This window comes from Molothrus ater, chromosome 6 (genome assembly GCF_012460135.2).
Source record: "Molothrus ater isolate BHLD 08-10-18 breed brown headed cowbird chromosome 6, BPBGC_Mater_1.1, whole genome shotgun sequence".
NCBI classification, from domain to species: Eukaryota; Metazoa; Chordata; class Aves; order Passeriformes; family Icteridae; genus Molothrus; species Molothrus ater.
Genome location: NC_050483.2, coordinates 3,245,934 through 3,261,361, shown reverse-complemented (window position 1 = coordinate 3,261,361; position 15,428 = coordinate 3,245,934). Strand labels below are relative to the sequence as shown.

At 44.2% G+C, this 15,428-nt stretch overlaps 1 protein-coding gene across 1 annotated transcript in view; it reads right to left on the bottom strand.

The window, feature by feature from the left end:
• FAR1 (fatty acyl-CoA reductase 1) overlaps window positions 1-2,972 on the bottom strand; it is a 34,157-nt gene extending 31,185 nt beyond the window's left edge. Inside the window, exon 1 of the mRNA XM_036383595.1 lies at window positions 2,907-2,972. The gene's annotated coding sequence lies outside the window, so the exon portion shown is untranslated. The remainder of the gene's footprint in view (window positions 1-2,906) is intronic.
• Between the last annotated feature and the right edge of the window lie 12,456 nt (window positions 2,973-15,428).

Below are 15,428 nucleotides of genomic sequence, written 5' to 3'. Positions count from 1 at the left end.
ACAATTGGAATACTTAATCAAGAACAAAAAGCCCAGCTCTTATTCTTCTCATGTTTTAAATTACACAGAAGGCCTGAATCATGTTTTACAATAGACGTTACACGATGAATTTAAAGTCCTAGGAATTAACACTCCCAGATTCCTCCCATACTTTCCCAAATCTCTCACAGCAAAATGGTATTTTCTCTTCTATTATGTTCCTGCAGAAATTCACAATGACTCTTTTGAAACCTAAAAATTATTAATTTATCTGACAAGTGTTCTACCAAGTCATATTTGAAACATCATCACCTTCTAAAGAAAAAAAACCACACTAGTTTACTTTCCTTTCTTCCAATACATGTGGAACAAACAACAGCCAAAAAAATAAAAGCCCATTTCCACAATTTTCTTATCTTTAAAAGTGACTTAAACAGACAATCAAAGCAAGTTGTACCAAGAGATTGCTTACCTGTCTTCCAAACAGGATGCTGGCAGCCTCCCTCCTCCTCCTCAGGATGGCAGATACTGATCTTGTGTAGTGCCAAGAGCTCCAATCTTAACTCCTATTTATGCTAATGGATGTCCTGTTCTATCAACTAAGCCTCTTGCACAAGGAGCTCTACAAATTTACAAACATCAGGCTGAACAATGGCACAGAAAGGTGTGAGGTCCTGTGCACACACAGATACTAACACCAACATCTGCTAAAAGCATGGCCTTTGTCACCACAGTGAGGGCACAAAGTGACAGGTACATCCCTGGGGTCCCCACTGCTGGAGAGAGCTCAACAGAAAAAGTGCTCACTACAAAACACTCAGAAGGAAAAAAAAAAAAAAAAAAAAAAGGGAATACCTAGTTTATTCTGATAAGACAGTATTTGTTAGTACAGTTTGCAGCTTCCAAACTGTGCAAGTGTCAAGGCTAAACAGATTTATTACTGCAAGGCTTGGAATCAGCAACAGGGAGAAACACCATGGACATGCACGATGGTACCAACCATGGCCAGGCACCGAATGTTTGCATAATGCAAGTGCTCCAGAACACCCACCAAACTAGCCAAGCACAATTCTTGCTGATATTGGCTCCTTCGCAGAATTTTTAGCTTGCCACTCAGCAGCTCTGCTTCCTGCAGACAAGTAACAAGCAAACTACACAGAACATCCTCAAACACTGAATATCTTGTGACAAAAACCAAACAGACACAACTTCCGGCTGAAGAAGCCAAGCAAGCCTGAAGTCACTGCAACAATTCATGTCTTCAACAACATCCAGGACCTTCTTCACTCAGGCACTCACTTAAACCTTCCAAATGGCTGTATAACCATTTTGGTTTGTTGTGCATCCCCTTCCTAGCACCGGAAACAATAACCCTTGTGAGGAACTGGGAGCTCCTCCAAAAGCTAGAACTAGAAACAGGAAGATGACAACGAACTCTTCACTTTGTAGCAGCCAGAAGGAGATTCAGTTTGACCTTTCAGGAGCTAAGAGGTGGTATGGATGGTTACAGTTTTGCTTTAATGTTAAATTCTATCGACAAGTATCAGCTGCTATAGAAAACTAAGATGTGGACAGGCCGGGTTATTCTGGAACTATAAGAAAAAAACATTTATCCTGTCCAAAACCTACAACTACATTTAATTTAGAACAACTCCCCCAGCGTGCTTTCATTGTTAAAATTGTGTCTAGTAAAGCTTCACTATACCTACAGTCCAGCAATAAAGACCAAGTACTTGCAGTAAAAAATTTAGGGATCTAGATTTGTCATTACTTTATAGCTCTGCAACAGGTAGAGGTAAAAAAAAAAAAACATGAAAACATAACCCATAAAATTAATCTTTCCTATTCATCTATAGGTTTTTGGTGGGGAAATGGCTGAATTTTAAGGCACCAATATATGAGTGGAGGGTGAAAAACAGGGTAGAGAAGCTGAAGGGTGAAGATCCTAGAAATCTACCATATACCTAGTATCTAATTTCCAAATTGCTGAAATAGTGGTATCTCATTTAAGAAGCACAGACATGATACACAAATGGGGGATCAAGAAATTCTAGCCTGCTCCAGTACAGATGGATGTCACAGATAGTAAAACTCCTACATGCTCCATTTCTTAATTATTACCGAAAGAGTTATTAAAATATTAAAAAAATAAAAAAGCTCCAGTTGCTAAAGCCTTGAAGTAGGTTAAATGAAATTAAAGGTTTCTATTTTCATGGGAATCAAGCTGGTTTCGATTACAAGCTCGCTACCAACCACTATATCCCTGCAATCAGCCACACTTTAAACTTCACTCAGGGAAGTGCTTTGAAGGAGCCAGCGGCTCCCGCTCCAAGGAGGACCGCGAGCCTCCCCCCAGGGCACGGGCGGAGGAAGGGCTCGGCTCTTCCCGATGGAGCGCTCCCGGCGCACGGATCCGCGGGGCCGGGGCTGCGGGCACGGCCCATCCCGGCTCTACCCGCACACGCCTGCTGCTCTGAGAGCCAGAGGAACTCGTGGCCTTCCCTGCGAGCCCGTTCCGTGCGCCGGCCCCGCGGCACGGGCTGTGCCCGAGAGGAGCCGCCGGGCGCTGCGGCCGCAGCCAGCGGGAGCGCCGGGCGGGCAGGGCCGGGGCGCCGCCGCAGGCCCGCCCAGCGCCGGGGGGATGGTGGTACCCAGGCCCGGGCCCTGCGGCGGGCGGAGCGGGGGCTTTCGGCCTCGCCCACGCTCCCCGCTTCCCTGAGCATCGACCGTGGCCGCCGCGCTCCGCCGGCCCGGCCGCCACCACGACGCGCCCCGGAGCTCCCCGGCGCCCCCCATCCATCCATCCATCTATCCATCCCACCCTCCCGGAAAGGCGCGGCCACCCCCTTCCCCAAGACCCCCCTCCCGGTCCGCGGGCGGGGTGGGCGGGGTCGGCACGGCCAGGCGCGGGGTGCGAGTACCGGTACCTGCTGCGGGCGGTGGCGGCGCGGCCCCGGCTGTGCCCGCCCGGCGCTCGCCGCCCCGAGGGTCCCGCACGGCGGCCCCGCACGGCCGCTCCCGTTGGCCGCTGCGCGCGCGCTCCTCGCGCTCCCATTGGCCACTCGCGCCGCCGCTCGCGGGACGGGGAGGGCGCGGATTGGCGGGCGCTCGGCGGCCCCGCCCCCAGCGGCGCCGCGCCGGGAGGCCGCGGGCTCCCCCTCACGCCCACACGCACCCCCATGCACCAAGGGTCACACACACAGACAGACACACAGACACACAGACACACACCGAGGGTCACACACACAGACAGACACACAGACACACACCGAGGGTTACCCACACAGACACACACACACAAACAGGCACGCGCAGAGGGTCACACTCATAGACACACCGACACACACAGAGGGTCACACACACAGACACACAGACACACTGCACGCACAGAGAGTCACTCACACCCTCACACACACACACTCACACACACAGAGGGTCATACACAGACACACATACAGAGGGACAGACACGCAGTGCACACACACAGAGGGTCACGCACACACAGACACACACGCCCCCCCCCTCCACACACACACTCACACACACTCTCTCTCAGAACACACCCCCTCACACACACACACACACACACGCACCGACCCCCGGCCCGCGGCTCTGACGGGCAGAGCGGCTGCTCCGTGAGGGGCCGGCAGTGTCCCCGTGTGTCCCCGCAGTGTCTCTGGCTGTCCCTGCCTTTGTCCCTGTCCCAAACGCTGCCATTACAAACCAGCGCGGGTCCAAACCCGGCTCCAAAGCTCCAGCCGCGGCTGAGGCTCTGGGAAAAGTGAGCCCGGCGCTCAGAGCACGGAGCCACCGGGCCGCAGCAGCGGCACCGCGGCACTCGGGGCAGCCTGAGCCCGCGGGGCAAAGGCAGCACGACCCCATGCCAATGGCCGAGAACCAAGGAATCGTGGAGTAGTGGAACCACCAAGGCTGGAAGAGGCCTTTGAGAACACCAAGCCCAGCCACCAACCCCGCACTGCCGCTGCAACCCCAAAAGCGCTGAGCTCAATTTTGAGATTATCAGATTGCTATTGATAGGCACCGTATTTGTGTGCAAAAGTCACTGTGCTCCACTTGCCTCACTGTTTGTTACCAAACAGTGCAACGTGATGTCCTGGTGCTGTGCTGCCATGATGCCATGCCCTGCCACCATATGCCATTGGTTTCACAACTAAATATTGCATAGATGGACATGCATCAGCTGAACGAAAAAAAAAAAAAAAAAGAGGCATTTAAAATTAGGAAACACCCTATATGAACTTGTGCAACCTGTACTATCCAGATTACTGTACAAATAAGGTATTATATGAGAATTGTTGTAAGCACAGTCTTGGCTTATGCAAGGGTAGGTTGGTTTTTCAGAATGATTTGAGGGCCATGAGAACAGGAGCTCTGCTCACATCCTCCACAGCAGCCCAGTGATTATTTTATACTTATTTTTAGATATGTATTCTCATGATTTTTTCACTCCAGAGTAGTTACTCCTGGTACCTAGGTACGTCTTGATGGAGTATTTAGAATCACATAACTGTGAACTCCTCATCATAACTGTCTAGTGGACAGTTTTTCACAGACTGTTCCTTGGAAAACACCTGCTCACTGAAGCTGGGACATCATCCAGTCATTCAGCCATAGGAAAACTAACTCAGGCAGACAAAGACTGGAGTCTGAATCTCCCACAGTCCTGGTGAAAAATTTTACCATTTCATTGTACCCTGCTACACACCAAGAGTTCCTTTTTCATTGTATGGAAACCCTCACATGTGGTAGGCAGCCCTACAGACTGTGGGATGAGGTTTTTCCATTTTAGATTACCAAGAAAAGATGAGTCCATTGCAGCACAGACACAGAATTGCAGTCAGTGCACATGAACTCTTAAGAAAATTTAAAAAAAAAAAAAAAACTCTAGTTGGAATGTGCAAATTAAAGTTTCTCAGTTTACTACAGCAGTTAAATTTAGGTACATTTTACAGAAGTCCCTTGGTAAAATGTGTCTGTGATCCCAAATGAAAGTCATGGGGAATATCCCAGCAATATTTCAGTGTGGGAACAACAGTGTCATTTGTCCAGTCTGGTTTTTGAAAACAGCTAAAAGTGGTGGTGGTTTAAAATTTGTCTCTAATAAATACCATATCCTCTGATCATTGTAGTCCATTAATAAATTTTAATGCAGTGACAGTGGATTAACTGATGCTCTCAGTATAATTTATTATTAATAATAATAATAAAACAAATCAGATTTTTTTTCAAGATTACTCTTTTAAAGTCACAATTAATTTATCTCTCCTAAATTATTTATCATCAGGAAAATGTCACAGTGACATTGTATCATGATGCATTTGCATTTTAATGTAGTAACATATGGTTACTTCTCAAAGAACCTACCAAACTGGTTATTCAAGGTAGCATTGTGAATTTTTCATTGCAGGAAAGAGAAGATATCAACACCAATGTGGCCTAGTCTGGGAACACTGAATAAATTATTAAAAAAAAAACCCAACCCAACCCTATTTGAAACTCTATTACTCAGCACAGAGATAGCGTGACACAAGGTTGTGGGAATTCATAGGTAAATAACTGCAAGTGCTTGCAAGGCAAAATCTTGGTTTGTTACCCATGAGAGTGAGACAAACCCCTAAATGCTCACTATCACGGGGAAAAAAAGAGATTTGGATTGTATCTTTAAATTGATCCACTTCTCTACGCAATGCTAGCAAGTTGCTTAATTCACAGGAACCTTTTGGAGCTTTGCAGACTGCTTCATTATATCTCTCTGATTTTAAGCAAGGCCAACAATTGTAACAATTTTGTGTCCTTTATTGACAGCTCATAGAAATTTTTAATTTTGCACCCCCTGCCTGGACAAGGTTCCCCAATCTCCTTCCTTGGACACTGACAGAGGTGTGAGAGGATGATCCTCCAGACACAAGCCGCCAAGTATCAGCAGGACTTACAGCCATGCTACAGGGGCACAGTGTTAACATGGAAACTTTGTTTCTCTGCGCATAACTTCACTTTTTACAAATATATACACTAAGTGCCTATATATATATTGTATACCTCAGGAACAGAGCTGCTTTTATGCAAACTGTAGTCGTGTTTCTTTGTTTCAGTCACCTGTGGACGCACCATGAAGTGTTTTGCATAAACCAAGGCACGTGTTTAGCCCGGCCTAGCTACTTGTGAAGGCCACAAGGATACTCACTTCAATTCCTTGCTAAATGCAACCCATTTAATTAAAAGATTAGCCAAGAGAAATGTCACTTTCTGTGCCGCCAGAAGAAAGGGCACAGGCAGGTTCTGTTTGGTGAGCTTAGACTCCTGTAATATTTCATCTGTACTTACACTGGAAGGGGCTGACAGCCACATGGAAAGAAGGGGTTTATAAAGGATGTATTTGTGATGCAATGAGCATTAACAGCTCTTGTCCCCAAGCTGCACAGTAATATAGGCTGGAATTTGCAAACTTACTGCTGTACAGGATGCAGTGAGAAAGGAACAGTCCTACAGAAGCTCAAAACCTGCTTCAGTATGGGCAGTAACCAACACAGTTAAATCTTGTTTGTTTTCTAATTTGAGGTACTATGGTTCAAAGATAAGGGTCTGACCAAAACTAGTTAAACCAGTTTAGGAAAAGTGCAGGAACTTATTTTTAGCTGTGGACTAAAGCTAGTTGATGCATTTAAAGATATCTTTGGATCCAAAACAGGGCAAACATCTCATGACAGAAAATTTGTGATTTTACTCTCCAAAGAGTTGATACAGTTTTTTGTCAAGTGCCTCTTTTGTCTTTTACTAATGAATTAACTGACTGAGGATATTTACTTAGTGATCTGAGTGGATTTTAAAGTCTACCCTGAATATACTGCTTGTTAGATACCAGTGTACAAACAGGATGGGTAACAATTACATTGTTTGCAATTGAATGCATTCTGCTACCTTTTCTATGCTTTGCATCATAATGTGCTAATTCTTTGGGGTTTGGGAACAGCTGTTAGGATTATGATGTATATTCAGTAAAAATTGCTGAATCAGAATGAAATGGACCTCTGCAGCTTGTGTAGCCCACCCTCTCTGCCCGCCTGGAGCAGGTTCATCAGAGCTGCGTCCAGCTGGGCATTGAGCATCCAAGGACAGAAACTCTACACCCACTCTGGGCAGCCTGTGCCAGTGTTTGACCTCCTTTGCAATAATAAAAAAAGGGTTTTCTTTTGTTTAAGTGGAAATTATGTATTTCTGTTTGTAGCCTCCTATCCTATTACTGGACACTACTGAGAAAAGTGTATCTCTGCTGTCCCCTGCCCAGGGATTTACCCACACAGCTCACAGTCAGTGTGCCGGCCACCTGCATCCCCAGGGCCTTTCCACAAAGCTGCTCTCCACCACTCTGTCCCCAGTCTGTACTGGTGCATTGGGGTTTTCCTCCCCAGTGCAGGGCTTTGCATTTCTTTTGTTGAACTTTACCAGTTTCCTGTTGGCTGATTGTTATCTTTTCCTGCATGACTAAACACAAACATGATTTCTACTTTTGCATCCTTGCCATGTCACTTACAAGCAGCAGAAATACCCACCACGAGATCTGAATATGAAACTTCATTTCATTCTTCTTATTTTGAAAAAACTAATTAAAACACCTCTTAACTGTACTGACCACTGTGCCAAGCCCTGCCAGTTTAATATGAATGATATTTATGTTTGATATTTCCTATCTTCTTTTTCATTGCCTTTTGGCATATCAATACACTTAATTATAGTTTAGTACACTGAGTATATTGATAAATGTGTGGGTGATAGAAACAGTTGCTAGGAAAGGCTATCAGGAGTGCTGCAGGGGGAAGGGATCCTTCAGAGGAATGATGGACACTTAGTTATAACTTGATCCTGTGAGGCTTGGCTCATTAATGCATTAAAAAAAAGGGCCTCTCTGGGTCATATGACTAAAATAAAACAGTTTATAAAGAAAAACTTTTGTACAGAATAGACTTCTTGAAAGAACCTTCAGAGGTATCGAAGATGGAAAAGTTATTGCTCAATTATTTTCAGCAGACTGGCTGAAAAAAAAAATAGCCAGGTATCTCTGTGAGGAGCAGAGGATTAAAGGGAGCTGAATGGGCTGGTGGTGCTCAGCTGCCCCAGGCAGGGGCTCACAGAAGCCCCTTTGTGAAATTACCGTGTGTGATCTTTTACACAGCTGTGCTTTGCTGCCTCTAACCTCCTTTTAATTGTCCTTCAGCTTTCAGACTGAATGCGTTTGCCAATACACACCTTTGTTTCCCTGCCAGCACTCGCCTTTTTAGCCAACAAACCACTCCTGCAGTGATACATTTGTAGGGAGCAATCTTACCCCATTTCAGCTTTCATTTTACAGGGCTAGAAGAACCATGATCTGCAAGTTTTCTCTTGTGTAGAGACTCTCTTATCTATTCCAGGTGCCCATCTTTGCATATTTTTCAGATTAAATTTGTAATTATATACAATATTCCAGGTAAAGCTTCCCTGAGATCTTACATGGCAAAAAATATTTTCATATCTCTACTGAAATCAGATCTCTCGATGGCAACTTGGGCTCATATTTGTTTTGGCATAGCTGCCTCATGCCAGCAGTTCACAAAAAGTGTGATTTTGAAGAGTATATTTTGGGTTCCTCGTCTGTCATGTCAAACTGAGGTTCTAGTACATAGTGGTATTATTTGTTCCCAAACACAAAACTGCACATTTGTATATAAATGAAATTTCTTCTCATTTCTAGCAATCTAGACTACAGGCTTTTTTAGTACTAATTCTAATTGGTAGTCATTAATTTGTGTCATAAGTGTTTCTTCACTTTATGAATGAATTTTCATTATCATGTATCCAACAGTAACATTACTTGTAGCTATTTCCTTTTATGTCAGCTCATTTCATGCTCCACTTTGCCTCTTTTTTCTATTTATTAGTTTTCCACATCAAAATGTTAGAAGCTACTTTCTTCTTATGCTTTGTAACTACATAATATACCCCAAGTTCTGATACTTTTGAATTCATGGTCAGCTCTCCCTTCTATTTCTGTTTTAGTTACCCTTTTCTTACAAAAGGTGCATGATTGATCCTCAAGTTGACACACAATCATGCCTGGCTCCCAAAAACAAGGGTGATCATTTCTCCCTCTGGGTAACTAAATACACTTTACAAGGTTGTTATTGCTCATGATGATGGCTTCACATTTTTTCCTGATGTTCTATTAAACAGTTTAATAATATACTTTCATATAAGCAGAACATCCCACCTCAATGGTGTTTTCTCCAAAGACTTTCTCTTGAGCTGTCTGATTTTGTAGGTTCAGACTTATAATGTATTTCTCATGTTTGCTCTGTTCAAAGGAAGCTATTTCATGCTTTCACCTGTGAAGCAATCTCTTCTTCAGACATAATCACTGTTTCAAAAGTTTGCAGTTCGTTGGTGGTTATTGTACTGTTGATCCTTTTGGTGATGTTGCATTATACTCATTGTGACTTGGTGTGACAGGGGCAGATCAGAAGCCTGAAGCAATCAGGGATGAGGGCCCTCCTCACCAAAGGAAGATGCACAAGAGAGAACAGGGCACTGTTCTGTTGCCTGTGGTGTCCATCCCCACAGTGACCGTGCTCTCAAGGATGGGTAGCAGTACTGGAAGAACTGGGACAGAGTTATGTGGGCCTTGATCAGATGAGAGGGATGGGTGAAGCCAGGTTCTGAAAATAATGTTCCACATCACAGTGATAAGTTACCTTCGTGCCTTTGGAGAGCAGAGAATTGGGCTCACTTATTTTTTGTAGCCTGCATTGAATGAAAAGTGGATGAAGAGAAACTCCTGCTTGTTCTGCTGAGCCCAGGGACAGACTGGGTGAGGCCTTTGAGTGCAGACAAGGTGCATTGTGACTGCTGGCCACCAGTTTGCTCATGCAGTGCCACTGCCTGTGGCAACCCTGCCTGCTGGGATAGCTCAGAGAGCTGTTCCTTTGTCATCAGGAACGCTACTTCTCCACAGCCCTGAACTAATTGCTGCTTCTAATTGCCCCATGATTTCCACCCTAGAGTAATTTCAAAAAGGGTTATACTTATTTTGGTTTTACTCAGGTGATCCAAGGAGCTGCTGATCCTGGTTGTAGTGAGGAGAAAGTTAAATCTCTTGCAGAGTTTTCTGTGTTTTTCTGATTTCTGAACTTGGAAAAAATAGCTCGAGATGGCAAAAGCAAGTAGATAAAAAGCTAAGAAAGAAAAGTAATTAAAAAAAGAGAGGGGGAAAGGCAACAGAAAGTAGGGCAGGGAAGGATTTCAAACACAAAGATGTGTAGGTGGATGAGGAACAGCTGAAGACTGGCCATCAACAGCAAATGGAGTTGTAAAAACAGACTCGAAATAATTTGTGATGTGCCTTTGACTTTTTGGACTGTGGAGACAGAGAAGGTGTTTAGCAAACCCACCAGACATGGAAATGGAGAATCATGTAAACTTTCCTTTATTCTGAGTGTGAATCCTTGAATGGATAAGGAAAAAATATATCTTCTCTCATAGCTGCACTGTCAACACTCATTTGATGTAGTTATCTACAGAACAAAGTTTTGTTATTCTTCATCAAGGTTTCCAGGCTGCTGTAGGACAAACAGCCTGTAAGAAACAGCCTCAGACTCATGGCAAATTGCAGCTCCAAAGGTGAACAAGAACATCCCTGCTGAAGACACCTGGTTGTGTGTTAACCACATGTTAACGTGTTGAATATGGAAAAATGCAAATCCTACCTTAGGAAACTACATCATGACAAAACAAGTGTTGTGCTAAGTGATTCTTATTGCACCTGTGGAGGGGTTACTCTGCCAGCATCTCTGGCCAGGGCCTGGAAACTGTCCCTAAAAATCTGCAGCAAATATAGCAGCACAGAGAAGAAAGGATCAGTCTGGTGTATGCTTACCTTCTGGCTCTTAGGCACAGTCCCAGGACCCATTCTGAGATTTTTTTCTTTATTTACTTTATTTATTATCTAGAATCTCATGTGAGCCATTGAGTGATATAACCTGGGATGTGATTTGAAATTTAAAATGAGTAAAAGAGTTGTAGCAGTAGGAGAAAGACTATACTCAGAAACTCTGGATCTTCATCTAAGTAACTTATTTAACCCTAAGAGACCCACAAGTCAGCAAGAGCAAAACAAAATAGTGAAGGCTCACAAACAGGAGTAGTACCTGTAATTAACTCATATCTGGCATTTTACTTTATGCCACTGGTTGTACAGAGCAGGCACCACACATGGTTTAAGATGCTACTGCAGTTCAAATAAATATTTGACATTGATTTGGAGCCATCAACCTTAGTGCCATTTGCAGTTTCTAGAAAATTTATTGATGACATGTGAGTAGCACTGGAAGGCAGAAGTTGGGTATCAAGGAGAGCAACACCCTGCCTTTGCTTCTTACAGTCTGCTTCCTTAAGCATCTGCTATTGGCCACACTTAGGGTAGCATTGAGAAAAGAAAATATTGGCTCATTTGCCAGTCATTATCTTCACTAATATCACAGAGCAGATCTACAAAGGTTGAGCAATGTACTCTCTTTATGGGGCATGGCTGCAAGATGCCACTGATGTCAGGACATCCCAGATAAGATTAATATCTCATCAACTAATGAACTGTATGAATTCCAACACTTAAAAAGGCTTTGTCCAAATAGGTTACACTCAGCTGAACCACTATTAGAGAACTGCTTAAATTGACTTTGAATTATCCCTGTTAAAACAGAAAGTAATATTCTTGGCCACATAGTAAATTTAAACTCTGCCAAGTGCACTGTTGTAACACTCACTGCCATGAAATTATTTTTTTAAGACACTTGAATTTACAGTCTGTGATTTAATAGCAGCTGTAATGTCACTACAATATTGCTGCAACTTCCAATGGAGCTTGACAACTAAGGCAGAGCAATCAGGTATTCAGGGTCCCAAGGATACAGCCTTTTGGGGCAGAATTTAAGGACATATTGGACACCTGTCAGGCATTTCTGGTCCCAGCATTCAGTCCTAATCAGACAGCAGGCTGTTCAGAAATCCCAAACACAGTAACAAACCCACAGTAGCTGTGCCACTTCCCTGAGGGGTCAAATCTAACATGCTTTCACTGCAGCTATTGCCTGCAAATGCTCAACAACCCAGCAAACTCCATGTGCTGGAGTTAGAAAAAACACCTGGTCTGCCCACGAAGAATATGTAGAGATTGTGTATTGCAGCCTGAGTGTGTCAGGCTTGCTGTTTAAGCACCAATTCAGTGGTTATGTACAGCATCCAAAGATCCTTCACCTAAACTATCAGCCCAAAGGCAATAGTCCTTACTCCAACAGACGGACTCAGCAGTAACTCTGAGCTGTGATCTCATTTTGGAGCAGCCTAAATATCCAGTAATATGGTGATTAAGGTGCCAACAAGGGTGTTGACAGGCCTGATTTCAGTCCTCAGTCGAGATGATGAGTGGCTTTAGTGCTAATTCTTTGTCCCATTGTCCATGAGAGTGACCTTGTCAGCAGGCTGCCATGCACCCAGCGTGCCAGTCTTCTGGAACCTCTTACTGCACTGTTTGGCTCTATAGAAGAAATTCTTCAGAGCAGGGATGTGGATGAGAAGACAGAATGTGGATTAGAAAACACTTCTCTCCTTCTAACTAGGATTCCCCTAGGAGAGAAAACCAATCCCACTCTCCTAAGGAGAGCAGCACCTTTCTGCTCTTTGGGGTGTCAATTACATTTATCTCTGTTCTTGGCAGGACCAGCCGGTGGGATTAAAGTTGAATGAATTGCTTAGAGAGGCAGGGCTTGCAATCAGGAGCTGAGGCAGGCAGAGGCTTAAAAGGCAACACTTCTGTAAACCTCATTCAGATCGATTTGGTGAGCTTTGAGGCTCAGCAGCAGAAGAAATCAAACTGGGCATTTCTTCTGTGAAACAGTTTAATAGCTGCTCTTATTCGACAGTGGGTCAATATCTCTGGTCTTTGGCCATACTGGAATTTTTTTTTTCTTTTTCTTTATTGCTGCTTAACTCAGGACATTTCTTTTTCCCCAAAACTCTTACGGCATAAAGCATTATTTTGTACTTGAATTTTTTGTGTCAAACCCTGGTTTCTGTGACATGATATCAGCTGCATTTAGCTTAACTATTTCCATTAGTTAAACATCTTCATATTTCTTGGAGTTTCATAGAAATGAAAGCTGTAGCACTTGGATTCACTGACTTTACCTGAAGGGCAGCAGTCCATTTTGTAGATAGAATGTGAAATAAATCAAGTCTGCACATTGTCTTAAAAAGGCTGAAGCTTTTCTTTAGTTTCCTCCATGTCTCATTCCATTTCTTCATTCCCTTATCTTCTCTTTGTCTTACTAAGCTAGGTGCTACAACCTTTCGGAATCTTTTAAAATCACAGAGAAAATTTAGTTGGAAGGGACCTCATCTGGTCTGAGCCCCCCCTGAAAACAGAAGCAACCCCAAGCTTTGACCAACTTAAAAAAATCTGTTTTTTTAAGTGGCTGCAAACCCCCCTCCTTCTGCTACTCTGATTTACACTGATCCCATCTATTGTTTCTGTAAATGCTAATGCACGAGAAAGGAGCTGTAGTTGTTTGGGGATTAACTAGACACCCTGCAAGCACAGAGCCCGAATGTTTAGTTTCGTTCTTTGCCTCGGTGTGTAGGTGGTGAGTTCTGATGAGCTTATGTGAGCACAGGGTCGTGTACAACACTGTGGCCTCTGGAATTCCTAAGCCCTATGTTACAATGCAGGTAAGAGCATGCAGCACAAACTTAGGACAAAATATATTACAGAGATATTGAAATGAATACTCAATCCAAGCATTACAAAACAAGAAAGCTCAGAAAAATAGAGAAACAAACTATGTCCTGATAGACCAACACAGCTCTGGGTGTCAGTGGTGACACCAGGCAGAAATCAGGGAAGTGGCAGTAAAGACACTTCAGGGTTTGAGCTCTCTGGTTAAGTTCCATGGTGCAGCATGAAATGCCTCTCTCTGTCTGCTAGATCACTGATGGGAGGAAGATAAGGCTGCAGACAGATCTCAAAGCATGACAGCAGCACTGACCTGGTGGCTTTGTTGCCAGGGTCAAATGCTTGTCAGAGTTAGGGCACCATCAGCCAGCTGTGTGGGGAGCCACAGGCACAGCAATGTCTGCTTCTTCCCCTTAGGAATGCCACTAAACAGAACTGTGCCTCCAGTCAGAGGCCCAGGCAGAGCTGTGCTCTTCTCGCTCTTCCTCTCAGAGCCCTTTGCCCACTCCAGGACTGTCCCTGTCCCTGTCCCTGGGGTGCCTGCTCAGGGCCTGGCTGCACCCATGGCAGGCAGCTTACAGAGACCCCCGGCAGGCTCCAGCAGGGGAAAGGCTCAGGGGAGAGCAGAGCAGAGCAGAGCAGAGCAGCCTAACCTGCAATATGGTCTAGACCACCTGGCAAGCTGAAGAAGCCTCAACTCTCATCACCCAGCTAATTAGTTTGAGTGCAGTGCCACGAGGGTGCAGCGACACCGACTCCAGTCCCAGGGTTAGCACAGCTGGCGGGGCTATATGATAGCTCAGACTCTGCAGCATACCCATCCCTTCTAAGGGATGCTGGCCTAATTACCTCTCCTCACAGTTTTTAACTCAAAGGAGCACCTTTTTTCTGGAAGTCTGAAAAAGCCAATTTTGTCTGCCTTTTAGTTGTAAATGCTGCAGCAGAAATAATCAAGAGTTGAAAGCCTGTGCCCAGACAAAGTCACATTTTCTCTTCAATATGATGGAATCTATGAAAAAAATCAGGTAACAAGAGTTTAGGCATACTGGGGCTAAGTAACAGTGATAAGCTTTCTCCACTGGTCAAACTGCTGGAGGGTTTGGCTGCTCTTCAGTATTCACATCCATGTGTAGCTGGATGGTCTGGAAATGCCTTTGGACCCACCAGCACAGATGTGAGACTGCAGCTCTCTTTAGCTTCTCTGTCTGTGCAGTCAGTGGGCAGAAGCTCTGAGCTCCACCACATGCACATCTTCAAGACATCTGGAACAGTCTCCTTGGCTTTTCCCTCATGTGTTTTTTAACATTTTGATTCCTATGTATCAGTTATTTCAAAATTTTTTGACTAATTTTGTTGTCCAGAACAGTTATGAAAGCCTACTTCTAGTCTCATGTACCCAAGATTGTACAAAGATATAAAGAGAAAACCTGTGTTTATTCTTCTTTCCTTATTTAAACATGTGAGACCATTTTTCAACATGATAGAGCTTATTTTTAACCCTGCTCCAATGCAAAACACAGTGAGTTTCTGTTAGATGACTTCAGCTTCATCAGGCTGAAAAATGTTTGTGTGTTGGTTAGGGGTTTTTTTCATTTTAGCTTTCACCTTTCAAATGCAACATACAGTTTTACCCATCTTCTCTTTCATGGAGCTCTTTAATCTTCTTTTGGGA